The sequence below is a fragment of the Aquila chrysaetos genome, chromosome 3 (assembly GCF_900496995.4).
Source record: "Aquila chrysaetos chrysaetos chromosome 3, bAquChr1.4, whole genome shotgun sequence".
In the NCBI taxonomy this organism is placed as follows: Eukaryota; Metazoa; Chordata; class Aves; order Accipitriformes; family Accipitridae; genus Aquila; species Aquila chrysaetos.
Window position 1 is genome coordinate 1822827 of NC_044006.1, and position 13584 is coordinate 1836410.

Below are 13584 nucleotides of genomic sequence, written 5' to 3' on the forward strand. Positions count from 1 at the left end.
GCCGTAAGCCCGGCACCGAGGTGACATCTGCCTCTCGCACCAAACCAAACCCCTGGGGCACTGGCTGGCAGTGAGGCTGGAGACCCCAAAACAGGAACCAAAAGTGGAGCTGTGCTTGGTTTCTTTCTTTATTTTTTTTTTTAACCTGCATTTTTTAGCCATTTCCTGATGCCAGATTACAGGCATGGCCTCACCACGCTCACCGCCGCGACGGTATCTCCGCCGGTCCCGCTCGGCAGCCCCGGGGCCACCAAAGCATCCCCACGGTGGTACCCAGAGGGGAGAGATGCTGAGCTGAGGGTCAGATCCTGCCAGGGGGAAATCCGAGCATGCTCCCCTGATTTATCCCAAGGAATTGCGGGTTTGCATCCCAAGAATAGGGCGGCAGGAGGGGTGCTTCACCGGGCAGCACCTTTGGGTGCTTTCAGCGCAAAGGCGGGCAGCGCCGGTGCTGTGCCGCAGGAACGAGCAGGGGTAACCGGGGAGGAAGCGGCAGCCCAGTGGCACCCATCCTCTCCCCGCTCGCACCCCGGCTCCACGCAGAGCCCTGCTGCAGGCAGCTCAGCACCCTGCCCGTGGCTGGGGGTCTCATCCTGACCCCCTGCCTCCGCCGCTCTCCTCCTCATCTCAGACCCGCTGGGGAAATTGCAGAGTAAAGCCACGGAGCCCAGTGGAAATGCATTAGACTTGCATCAGCGCCGCTCAGGATACGGCCGGGCTGGATGGTTCCCGTTAGCAGGGGCTGGGGAGGCCCTGGCTGCCCTTAGGCAGCCGCCTCGTTTCCTCCGCCCAAGAACATCAATAAGGTAGAAAATGGTATAAACCACATGATGCTTTTTGGGCAGGCGAGGACGGGCTTCACACCGCGCGTGCAGCACCTCCCTGCTCCCGCACCGTCCCGGATTTAACCGGCAGAGATCTGAGGTTCGGCACAAGCGCGGCGATCGCTCCGGGCAATCCGTGTGATTGCTGAAAGCGCGTTATCGAAGTCTGTGTTTGGTAATTACGGAGCAAGGTGGCTTTCCCAGTGCCGCCGATGAGTCAGTGGCAGAGCCGGGAGCAGCACGGTTGTTCCTCTCCCCACCCTCCGGCCTCGGCACAGCATCTCCCTCCCCACTTCCTTCCCTCGCCGATAATTAGCCGGGGTTGATTCTCCCGCAGCCTTCGGCTTCGTGGTTCCTGGTGATTTCTCCCGGCACAGCGTTTCCCCGGCCAAGTGCTGGGAGGGAGACATGAGACCCGCACCCACAGCAGCTCCCACCGTGGGAAATGACCACGGGTGGCCCCTGGAGCGGAGAACCGGGGAGGCGTTTCCCAAAAATCCCATGGCCGGGAGCAGTCCGGGCCAAGGGGCAGCGGTGCCCTTTGCCAGCACAGGAAATCCTCCCTGAAATCCTGAAGCCCAGGGCGTCCGTGGAGCATCTCAGCGGCTCCAGGCTCTGCCCTCCCTGGGTTCGTCAGCCCAGGGCAGCGATGGTGGGTGCAGGCAGGGGGTCCCACGCCGCCGTCCCGCTCCGGTGGGGGACCAGCAGCCGGGAGAGGCTGCAGACCCCCCTGATGTTTGCTTGCTCTGAAACAAGGGCAGCTCCCAGCTCGGCCGGTCCCCAGGGAGGGTGAGTGGGGACGGAGCCCTGCGGAGCCCGTCAAGGACTTTCGCGTGGCTGCCGCCGGCCGAGGCCGACAAAAGGCTCCGGCCGCCCTTCCTGCGGCTCCCGGCGGAGGGGCCGCTTCCAAATTCACAGCCCCACCCTGACCCCGACCTCGGCCGCTCCGGGTCCTTCACGGCTCCGGGTCCTGTGCAGTGCCAGGACCCCCAGGGCTCGGCTTGCCGGGGCGGCTGAGGCTGGGGCAGGGTGGTGGGATGCCATCGGGCCACTTTGGGATCCCAGGCGCTGGCGGGGTCTGCTCTGCCCCGCGCTTTCCCACAGCCCGGATCCGCACCTGGGCTCATCCCGCTGTGTGCACGGTGCTCCGGGATGGGCAGAGCCCCTCGGCATCCCATCCCACCCAGGAGACACGTGGATGTGACCTTGGCTCTGCCACCTCCCTGAAGATCCCTTCCCGCAGCCCTGTGCCCACGGTAGGATGAGGATGCCGAAGCCCTGCCACAGCCTCTCTCCATCCCCTCCAGGCTGCCTCCATCCCCCAAAATCTCTCCAACGTGGCACATCCAGGGCCAGGCACCGCTGCTGCCTGCGGCTCTGCTGGGCCTGGGGACGCACGGAGGGTTTGTCTCCAGCCCCATCAATCCCTCTGCTTTGCTGGTGCCGAATTTCCTTGAAAAACAATCAGCAAAGTGTCCTGTAAAATAAAGGGCTGTGGGGGCCAGAAAGGTCTCAGTCGCTGGCAGGGAGAGGGGTGAACCACACGACAGAGCATTTATGTTCTCCGTCCCTGCATCCGCCGGTTCAGGCAGGGTGGGATGACCAGGGCAGAGCTCGGCACCGGCTGGGGACAGGGGATGTTTCCACCTCGTCCCTCCACAGCCTCGCTCCCCCCGGCTCCCTTCGGGTCCAAGTCCATCTCGGTTTCACCGCACAGGTGGAATATCCCCATTTGGCACCATCTCCTATGGATGCCCAGTGTGTGGTACACGGCACGAGGCTGTTTACCTTTTCCTAAGGAAAAGAAGCATCTGAAGTCTTAAAAAAAAGGCTAAGAATAAATTAATTCAATTAATAAAAGGAGCCCTGTTAGATTATGGAAATTATTTACTGAAAGGGGGAATGTGCCAAGTACAATAAACCTGGAGCAATTTTCTCCCATCTTCACTTCATGGTGCATGGTGTAATTAGCCGTTCGTTATCTTCAGCGACGACATTTTTGTTTGTTAGTAGCTGGGCAGGACTCAGATCACTTCCCCAGGCCCCTGATGTGGGGTTTTGCCATATAACAGCTTCTTCATCACAAGGAGACGTTTGCCATCCTACAAGCTGCATGTGGGGGATTTGCTCTTGGAAGGGTACAGACCTGGAAGCATTGCGGAGATGTGTGTCTACACAGAAGGGATTTCTCCTTCTCTGCTCCAAGCCAGGGTTACATCCTTCCCTGCTGCCTCCCCAAGGACTCGAGAGGCTGTACCTGGAGGTACGTGCCCTCCGGCAGCGTCTCAGGGGCTGGGCAGTCAAATCAATAACAAAAATGATGCTCAGCTCCTATACGGAGCTTTACATCTTCAAAGCTCTTTACTGGCATAAACTCATTAACGGGGAGGAATCAAATTCCTAGTCACACAGGTCCCAAGGATGCAGATCTTGGGGGCAATGGACCGGAACATATTGTAATAAGAAATAGCTGCTGTCGGTGGCCCCGCGTGCAGGAGGGCCCCGAGGAGCCGGCGAGAGCAGATGGAGAAGGGAGGGCTGCGATGGAAACGGTGCCCAGGGTGGGCTGGCACCATCCTGGCAGCAGAGCCGCTTCCCCTCCTTGTGGCAGCCGGTGGGCTAGGGTCGGGGAGCCGGGCTCCCGTGCTCCCCACGGCTCCCCTGGGTCTCCCAATGCAGCGGAGAAGAGTCCGGCATCATCTCCTCCGCGGCTCCGCTTCCCTTTGGGAGCATCCCACCCCTGCCGAGCCCCTCCGCGCCATCCCCGCTGGAGCATCCCGGTCTGCTCCAGCCCCGGCTGCCCACCCTGAAAGATTTGTTTAACCCAAGCCAGAGCGAATGGAAAATTGGGGGTGTTCAACCTGGATTGACAGCGCGGGCAGGGATGGGGTGGGCAGGGGGGTGCGAGCAGAGGCGGGGAAGGTGGGGAGGTGAGTGGAGGGCTGCAGCCCTCCATCCGCACGGCATTGCCATACCCGGCACGGACCGTGGCGGGGGGGGGGGGGGGGAAGGCACCAGGGTGACCCCCTGGGTATTTATTACAACCCGCTATTTCTGAGGTGTTGGGTAGCCCGGGCAGGCTCACGGCTCGGCTGGGTCCCCTCCGCAGCACGTCCCAGCGCTGCGGCGTGGGCAGCACCCATGGGTCTCTCGCCCCGTCCCCCATCTCCCTGAGGTGGGACCCCCCCGGGACCCCTGGCACCCCCAAGCACTGCCCGCTCGGCCCATCCCACCCGCACAAGGGATGCTCGGGGATGGACGTCAGCCAGGGTGTCCCCTCGGGACTCGGGGCGCGCTCCCACCCGTGGCCCTGGCCTCGTGCCCACGGTTGGGTGGGGAACCACAGCTCCTATTTCTGGTTTTCTCCCTGGGATGGAGGACAGGAACACCCTGACCTGGTCCCCGAGGTCCCCGAGCTCCCGTCTTTGGGATGGGTCGAAAACACCCGTGCCCAGGGGACGGCTGTGCTGGGAACAGGGAGGGGAGGGATGTCCTTCACCCCTCCGCTTCCCCATCCCTCCTCCCTGCGGTCAGGACCCTCCCTGTCCCCATCCCTGTCCCAGTCCCCAGCTCGAGCCGTCGCTGCTCCCACCAAGCCCGTGCAGCAGTGAGACCCCGGGGAAGATCCTCGGCGTGCGGGGGCACGGAGGGATGCGGGGGCACGGAGGGATGCGGGGGCACGGAAGGATGCGGGGGCACGGAGGGATGCGGAGGCCGGGCTCATCCAGGGTTACCTTGGAAACGGCGCCCGAGCCACACATCCCTGTCACCACCGAGGAGCCGAGCCACGGCGATGGCGAGGCCAAACCTTGCTCGCCGGGTCGGGGTGACAGCAGGGGTGTCAGGAAGCGCGTGTCCCCCATCCTGCTCGACGACCGGTGCCGGGCAAGGGGACAAGTGGCCGCAAAGGGGGCTACATCCTCCCCCCGGGTAGGGGGGCATCGCCCAGCCCCGGGTGGAGGGAGAAAAGCCCCCGCAAGGGCAGCCGGCGGCTCTCCCCGGCAGCCGGATCCCTCCCTGCAGGACAGGCGCTCCCCGCAAAGATGGAGCTTTAAATAAATAACGAGCTGCTGACATCTCCCCGCTCTGCTGGCAGCGCCACGCTGGGAGCCCTCCCCAGCGGCCCCCGCGCTCCGAAACGTGCTGGGAATGGGGACGGCGGCTGCTGGGAGCTCAGCCCGGGGTGGGGGCGGTGGTGGGGGGAGACGGGGGAAGGGGGCTGGGGGGGTCCTGGGGGGGCCGGTGGGACCCTGGCAGGGTCAGCGCTGGCTGACGGCTTCTGCCAACCCTCTCCTCAAAGCCTCCTGCGATGGAGCATCACAACCTCGCATTGAAAATGTGATTTAAATGCTGAAGGTCGGCCGAGGGAGAAGCCCTCCGTGTCTCCTCCAGGGACGCTGGGATGGATGCGGGGATGCGGGCAGGATGTGGGGATGCAGGCAGGGTGCGGGCAGGGCAGGGGGATGTGACCCATCGTTTTTTCCCTGATGGAAGATGCTTCACTGCAAACCGGTTTGCACGGTGGAGCGCTCCAGAAGTCAATGCAGGCAGGGGCGCAGGCAGCCAGAGCCTGCAGGCAGGGTTCAGGCAGAGGCCAGGCGACCCAAGCGAGCAGCGCAGGCAGGGAGGAGAGGCACCGGCCAGCGAGCCAAGGAGCCTGAAAGGGCAGCCACAGGCTTCAATTAGCCAACGAGCAACGGCAGGATCCGGCCTTAAATAGAGCCTCCGCGCCTGGCCGGCGGGCAGGCAGGGAACCGTGCCCGCAGGCAGCACTGCCTGGCACCCCACGGCTGCCCGTACCCGGCACCCGGCATCGCTCGCCTGGCCACGCTCCGGGGTGTCGAGGGGATGCTGGGGATGGAGGGGCCGGGGGGATGCGGGTGGGCAGGGGGCTGGCGTGGCAGGGGTGGGGGCTGCCGGTGGGGGAGCGGGGCCGGCCTCTGCTCCGAAAGCAGCTGAGAGGAAGGAAGAAGCAGCTAAAATAAGCAGGTGGGTGGACAGGGAGGAAATAATAGTGAGGCTGATAACGAATTGGCTGGGGAAGGGGGAAAAGAACTAAAATGTCCCCAGGAAATAGGAACCGGCTCCCGGGAAGCAGTGGGAGGTCGTGGGGGGTAGCGGCACAGAGAAGGCATCCCGAGGGAGGAGGGATCGGGGGGGGAACCGGGTCCTGTGCTCCCACGGGGGGTGGGTATGTGGGCAGGGAAAGGGCAGGATGCTCTGCCCGGCAGCGTGGGAAACGCCGGCCAGGAGCGGGATCAGCCCCGGTCCCCCCCTCCCTGCTTTAGGCAGGGGGACAGCGGGAGGTGGGTGCAGGCAGAAGCATCGTGAGCATCCTCAGAGGGTGGGTGGGAGCCCGTGGGTGAGCCCCCCAGGAGTGAAATGCCAGGAAGAGGCAGGCAACCCAGAGCTCCGGGTGGTTTATGTGCAGGCAGCTGCCAGCTCCGCTCCAGGAATGGCCCTGCTCGGACATGGCGGGGGGACAGGGACCGAAACCAACTGCCCAGCACTCAAGAAGCAATTTGGGCTGGCCCCAAGGGAGATGGGGCAGGGGGTGGCGGGATGCGAAATACTCTCTCAGGCAGGGTCCTTCATCCCCAGCATCCCGGGGTCTCCCGCAGCATCCCACCTCTCCTCTGCGTAACAAAGAGGGGGGGGGGGAACGGGTCCCAGCGAGGGTGTGGGGCCGTGGGACTGGGGTCAGGGCAAACCCAGGTGCTTGTGCGGAGGGGTCGGGGTGCTGGGGGCGATCTGGGGGGGCCGGAGCCCTGCCACGGGGAGCCGGAGGAGGCAGCTTGGCCGGAGAGCAGGATGCGCAGGGCCGGCTGTCGCTGCTGCCCTGGGAGTTTCCACATTAACCGCACAGTGTTTGCATCTGAGCATTTTCCCCTCGCCAGGGCCGCTGCTGCCGGGGGTTATTTCCTGCCCTTTGCGCTCTCCCCCCACCGCCCCGGCCTGCCCGAGCCCGGCTGCTTCCTCTCGTCCGCCCCGGGGGCTTTCCATGCTGCCAGAAAATAAATCTCATGCTATTTTTAACAGAGGGGAAAACGCCAAGGTCTCCTCCAGCCTGGGCTGCTGTGGTGCTGAGTGCGGACGGGCACCCCCGGAGAGATGAAGGAGGGAGAGGAATGTGTGGGGAAGGATGTGGGCAGGCAGGGCAGGCAGGGCAGCGTGAGCCCCGCTTTCATCTCCCTGCCTTCGGGCAGGATTTGGGGGAAGGCAGAGAGGAGGGCGCTGGGAGGGGGGCACCAGCTGGGTGCTGGGGGACCACCTTGCCCTCCGCCACGGCCCTTTGCAGCAGACGGTAGCCCCTGCCATGGTCCCCCAGCCCAGCACCCTTTATTAGCGTCACCCATCACCCCCCCCCACCCCGCAGGCAGGCAGGGAGGAGGCAATGGGGGGGGGGGGTCACCCCACATCTGCCCCCACCGCCCCAGCTGGGAGGGGATGGGGTGACCAGGAGATAACACCCATGACCCTCCTGGAATGGGATGGTGGGGGACGATGACACCCACGCAGGGGGGTGGCCAGGGTGTCCACCCTGCACCAGGGCAGCGCCAGCACCCCGAGGGAGCTGGGGACATCAGAGGGTCCCCTGGGGTCAGGGCTGGGACAGTTGCTGTTTTTAACCCCTGTAAGTGCCTTAGGGAGGCTGTGAGCGGGATCAGCTGGCTAATGCCCGGCAGGGGCAGAGGGGGGCTGGGAAGCGGATGGAGCTGATGATAACGGGGGGGGGGGCACGGAAAGGCTCCCCCCACCTTGCCGGTCCCCGAGGGTGGCTGTTCCCACTCGAGACTGGGATGCCACCGTCCCCTGCCAGCCGTCCCCACGGCTGTAGCAACGAGAGCCGGGAGAATTGCACTTTCCCATGACTCCAGGAGCTGAGGATTTATTCTTTGCAAGGCTCCTGCTCAAATCTTTTCGCCTGCGGGACCTCCGCCTGCCCCCACACCCCCCAGCCCTCCCGTCTGAGCAGGAGGAGGTCCCCGCTCTCCTTCTCCCACCGGGAGACGTTGTGCAAAGCCCACGACCAGCGGAAATGCGGGAAGAAAAGCAGGGAGAGAAAGAGGAGCTGTTTCCAAGCACCGGGTGGGAGGAGAGCAGAAAACAGGAGGTGGAGGTGAAAATGTCAAATCCAGCTCCCATTCCCCCTCCCGGGGCTGGCTGTGCCAGGGACACGGCGCTCGCCGGTGGCTTTTGGTCCTCGCCCCTCGTCACCGAGACCACCTTTGCCTCCGGTCCCCAATGTGGCGGTGATGCCCGTGGCCACCTCCCCACCAGTGCCGGTGGCTTCGGCTCAGTGCACGCCATGGTGTGGCCATCACCGCTGGCACCCGGGGCTCAGCCCGTGCCGGAGCTTTCTGGGAAAACCTGAGCTCCACGTTCACAGCCCGGGGGCCACCAGCCAGCTTTGATGCCGCTTTCCTACGTTGTGGGGATGAGCAGCGTGGTGCAGCCGGGGTAGCCGGTGGGAAGGGCGCCCGTCGGTTCTCTGTGCCGGGAGGAAGGGGGACACGTCCCACCAGTGTCCCCCCAGTCCCGTGGGCATCCCCGGGGTGGCTGGCAGATGCTATGGGGTCGAAGCCCTATGCGGCTGCTGGCTGGGCGCTGCCCGGGGGTCTCCTGCCCGAGCAGAGGGAAGGGGGAATCGTTTTGCTCCGGTTCAGCCCGAGCTGTCAGGGACAAGCAGCCTTGCCCGAGCTCCTGGGAGAGGGATGGGAGTTTGCAGGGTGTAACACAGGGCAGAAACCCCCGGGGCTAGCCAGGATGGGGAGGGGGCCGGCTGTGTCCCAGCATCGCCCCAGGCTGGGGGTTTCCAGTGCCGGGAGCGGGGCAGCCCCCGTGCCATGGGACACCCACAAAGCTCCAGGCTGGGCTTCACCTGCGCCTGCCCCCGGGCCGGGCCTGATCCTGCCCACGGGGAAAACCCTGCTCTGTGCCCTGGGACTGCCCAGAGCACCCCTGGGGACTTGCCCCGGGAAGGGGGATAACCAGGGTTTGGGGACCATCCCCACCGTGGGGCTCACTGGGATCACGTAGAGTGGGCCTGATCCTGCAGCGGGGACGGTGCTGAGGGGCTCTGCCCATGGCCAGATGGCTCCGAGGAGCCCTAAGCTCCCCATAATGCCCCTAATTGTCCCACGGCACGGGAGCTGGTGGCCCGGTCCAGCTGGTGCCTGCATCCCCCTGCAGCAACGGCTTTGGGACCTCTGGCTATTTTTAATCCCAGGAAGCTATTTTTGAGGAGAGGCTATTTTCCCTGCCCGCGGCTAATCCTGTCTTGCTTTTCAACCTTACCCAGCTATTTGCCAGGGCTGGGCGATGGGCAGCTCCCTTCCCCGGGGCAATCTGTATCCAGAAGGATCCAGGGCAGGAGGAATTGGGTGGGAAATGCCGGCCGGGATGGGGTGGTCCTGCACCCTCTGCCCCGCTCTGCCGGGTCCCAGCGTGGGGCTGGAGCTACTGGGTGCCTGGCACGGCACTGGGCAACGGCACCACGGTGCCGCGGAGGGGAACGCGCCCCATTTGGGCACACAAGCTGACGGTCCCCCCCGCCAGCCCTCCCCACGAGAGCCGGGAAGGCCATCAAAGGATGGGGATGCCAGAGGTGACGGGGCCGCGTGTCCCTCGGGCGTTGCGGGGACCACGGGGTCCTGGGAGCGCCGGCGAACTGGGACTGAACTGGAAGCAGGTGTCGGGCACGTCCCGGAGGAAAGGAGCCGGCGGGGAGGAAGGGTGGGGGGTGCAGGGGGCCGGAGGGGGGGTACAGGCCATGGCGGGGGGGGGAAGCGGGGTGCACATCTGGCGGCGGAGGGGTGGCGGGAAGCGTCGCGCTGGCTCGGCCCCCCCCGCCCCGTGCTCGGCCGCCTCGGGGTCCCGGGGGGCTGTGCCGCTGCCAGATGTTGTGCAGCTGTCTCCGGCGTTTCCTCTCCCCCCCCCCCCCCCGTGCCCCACATCCTCCGGGAAGCTCTCCCCTGCGCTTCCTCGGCGGGGAGAGCAGGGGGGAGACACCCCCCCCCGGCCCCCCGCTCCTCTGGCCCCGGTTTCCTGAGCCGCAGGGTCTGTCTGCTCCCGCATTCGGCTCTTTTGCCGCCGGTTCATTCCCCCCATCTCCTCTCCCACCTCTCCCCAGCCTCTCGCTCCCTTTTTTCTCCTGCCAGCTGCCCCCCTGCTCTCCCAGCCCTGGGGGTTCTCTCCCCTCTGCTGCCTCCTGATCCTGGGCCGCATCCTGCTCTCCAGCCTTCTGCCCTGGCTGCAGAGCTCGCTCCGCTCCCTGGGGCAGAGAGGAGGGCAGGGAGGCGGAAGCGTCGGGCATCATTTATTGATTTTCTTCCCTCTTGTCTCCAAGTATTTTGCATCTTCCCGCAGCGCAGGGGCTGGGCTGGCCGGATCCTGTCCAGCACCTAACCAACCCCGGCACCACGGGCAGGGAAAAGCCGGGAGAGCCGCAGCGAGCGTGGCCGTGGGCTGCCGGGGAGCGTGGGCTGCGGGAGCCGGGGGAGATGCTCGTCGCTGGCGGCTCACGCCGACTGCGGGACACAGATAGGATTTGGGGATTAAAGCAGCTTAGGGAGCAGGGTTTTTCCAAGCGGCAGATGGTGCTGGATGGATCCCAGGGCGAGGTTAGCAGGGTGGGAAGCAGGTCCCCGAGCAGCCCTGGGCAGGGCAGGGAAAAATCAGGCAGAAGCGGGGAGGAGGAGGATTTTTGCCCAGCCTGTTTCCTGACAGGAGCGCGAGGGAGGGCTGGAGGGCCGGATCCTTCCCCCAGCTCCCAGGCATGCTGGCTACCAGCGAGGACATCCCACGCTGATGCCCAGAGCCGCTCACAGCCACGGTGGCAGCTCTTGCACCCCGTGTCCCCCCCCGGGAAGCATCCCTTGTGCCCCAGCCAGGCTGGGAAGCTCAAGGTCCCGGGGACGGGACGTGACTCTGTCACCCATTTGGTCCTTCGGCTGCACGTGTCCCCTGTCCCCACGACTGCACGTGTCCCCGTCAGTGTGTGCACGCTCCCAGGTCACTCTGTGAGTGCCTGGGAAGTCCCGGGACCAGAGGCTTCCCCACAGGAACCCCCACATTCCCCTGGGGGGGGGGGGGGGTTTGGCCATGGGGATGGGGCTCGTGGGCAGGAGGGTGCTGGCGTGGCGCTGGAGCGGGGCGATCCCTCCTGCCCCACGGCGCTGGTGGTTCCCAGGGCTCTGCTGCAACTGCGGAGGTGAGCAACTTCAGCCCAAACGCTGCCGGGGGAATTCCCGGTGACGAGGGTGGAAACGAGAGGCATAAGTTTGGTTCAAGAGGAGATGAGGTGAGGACCGGAGAGAAACCCCACGGCCGGGGAGGCAGCGCTGGCGGCTGGCACGGTGTGCTCAGGCAGCCCCAGGAGCTGCTTCGGAGCTGAGAGCACCCAAACAAGGCAGGGTAACGAAGCAGAAATTAAGGGACACATTTCCAGGCGGAGGAGTGCAATGACGGTGCTCCGAGTCTGTCCCCAAAGGAAGCGGGAGGAGGCCAGTCGGACACGGAGAGGAGTCCGACCTTCCCTGGCCGGGATCTGTCCCACGGCTCATGAGGGCATTTGGGGGGGAGCAGGGGAAGCCCAGCTGACGGCAAGGAAGTCACCGGCACTTTCTGGGGAAGAGCGGGACCCAGGCGGGAACCCCTCGGGCAGCCCATGGGTACGCGGGGCTTTCTGCTCGGGGCGGGGAGGTGGGTTTGGAGACCCCCCAGGGGATGGCAGGACCCCAACCCACCCCAGGCTGCTCCACGGGACGGAGCCACACGGTCCATGTCTCCGCGCCGAGCGATCCGCACCGGCGGGGAGGTGGCAATGTGGGGGATGTTGGGTTGGTCCAGGCAATGAGCCGGGCATCCCGCAGAGGATGCTCCGGATCCGACCCACGGGCCCCACACCTGACGTCTGTCCTCCGGCCCCAGCCGCTGCGCCCACGTCCCCTCGGTTCAGCCCTGCTTGAGAGTCCCCATCCTTTCCCCAGCGGCTCAGAAAGAGGAAGCATCGCCCCCGGCATCCCCCCACCGCAACCCGGGGGCTATTTTGGGTTTGGAGAAAAGCGGAAGGCAGCACCGGGCGGGCGGCTGCTGCGGCAGCGGGCGGGCGATACCCCACAGCACGCAGGGGACAGCGGTGGACGGGGAAAGAGGATCTGTCTCACCTGAAACGTAAAAGGGTTTTTCTGGGCGGCACGCAAGGGGGGCTCGGGCATCCCCCGGGGTGATGCCTGGGGAGTGATGCTCGTGGGGGACCCCCTGATGTTCCCAGTTCCCAAGTGCCGCCTTTGTGCTGTGAGACCGCAAGGAGCAAAGGAGTAGCCGGAGAGCGGGGGGGGCTGGTGCACACGCCATTTTTTAATGCTGTTTTTTGCTCTTAAGTGTGTGTTTGGTCACCAGTGCCCAGGTAAACGCCATCCCGTGCAGCCGCCCGGTGTGGGTGACGGTGAGCGGGTGACAGCTCTCCAAGGAAGGGTTGGATCTGTAACCGCGAGTGGGGTCTGGCTCTGCTGGGGAGCCATGGATGGTTGGATGGATGGATGGACAGACGGATGGACGGATGGACAAATGGATGGGCAGATGGACACAGGGATGGACAGACACACGGATGCACAAACAGATGGATGGACAGACAGACAGATGGACAAAATGATGGATGGACAGACAGGCAGCACGGTCACACTGCACCCACACTGCGCCGGAGGCCGCCCAGCCGTGCCCCCCCCACCTGCTGCACCCCCCGGGCGATACTGTGCCCCCCGTGTCAGCCCAGGCACGGACGCCCTGCCGGGGCCGAGGGGTGGGATACGCCGGGAGCTCGGCGGGGACGGGGGTCACTGCCGTGGGGGGAGCAGGCAGCGCCGAGGGCTGGCCGTAGGCCATCACCGCTGCGTCTGGGCGCCCGTCTGCAGAGCAGAGATAGCCCCACCGGCCGCCCCTCCTGCACGGGGGGGGGGATGCTCCGTTAGAGCCTCGCACCTGGGAATCGCGCTCGGCCGGGCAAAACGCGATAGGGCTCTCTATCAGCCAGTGCAGGCTGGCTCCCGACGGGGCTAATAGCCACTGGCTTAACGAGCAGGAGCCAGGACTGCTCTGCTGGGCCCTTTCCAGCCGCAGGGAGGGGCGACGGGGAGAGCAGAGCCCAGCCGGCTTTGCAGCGGGCAGGGAAATCTAGGTCAGGGCTTGCTTTAAAAGGGGGCACGGAGCCCAGATCGCGTTGGCTTCCAAGCGAAGCCACAGAGCAGCGGCGCCTGCCCGAGCCCGGCGCGGACGCGGGGAACCGGCGGCCGGGAAACGTCGGTGCTCACCCGGAGCATCCCCGTCTTGGGAGCTGCGGTGGCCGAGGACGCCCACGGGTGCCGCTTCCCGCCCGCGTGGCCGTTCACGCAATTCCTTGTTTTGCTGGAAAACAGCCGTGATTCGTAACTCGGTCTCTGCCAGGGCTGGAAAACAACATGCTGCCCGGGGACGTGCGTTTTCCAGAGACACGGAACGATGCCCAGGCGCGGGGAGATGCCGCTCGCCTCCCAAACGAGACGTCCCCCCCCTCGTCAAAGCTGGCCCTTTCCCTCCCCTCCGCCTCCGCACGGCTGGAAGGGGATCAGCGAAGGGAACCGGCCCCAGGCCTGACATTTCAGCGTTCGCCAGCAAATGGCAAAAAAAAAAAAAGCCCCAACCGAGCGAAAAGCCCAGCGGCAGCAAAAGGGGAACTCAGGGGAGCGTGGAGGGTGCAAAGCGGTGGCTGCCAGGGCGAGCG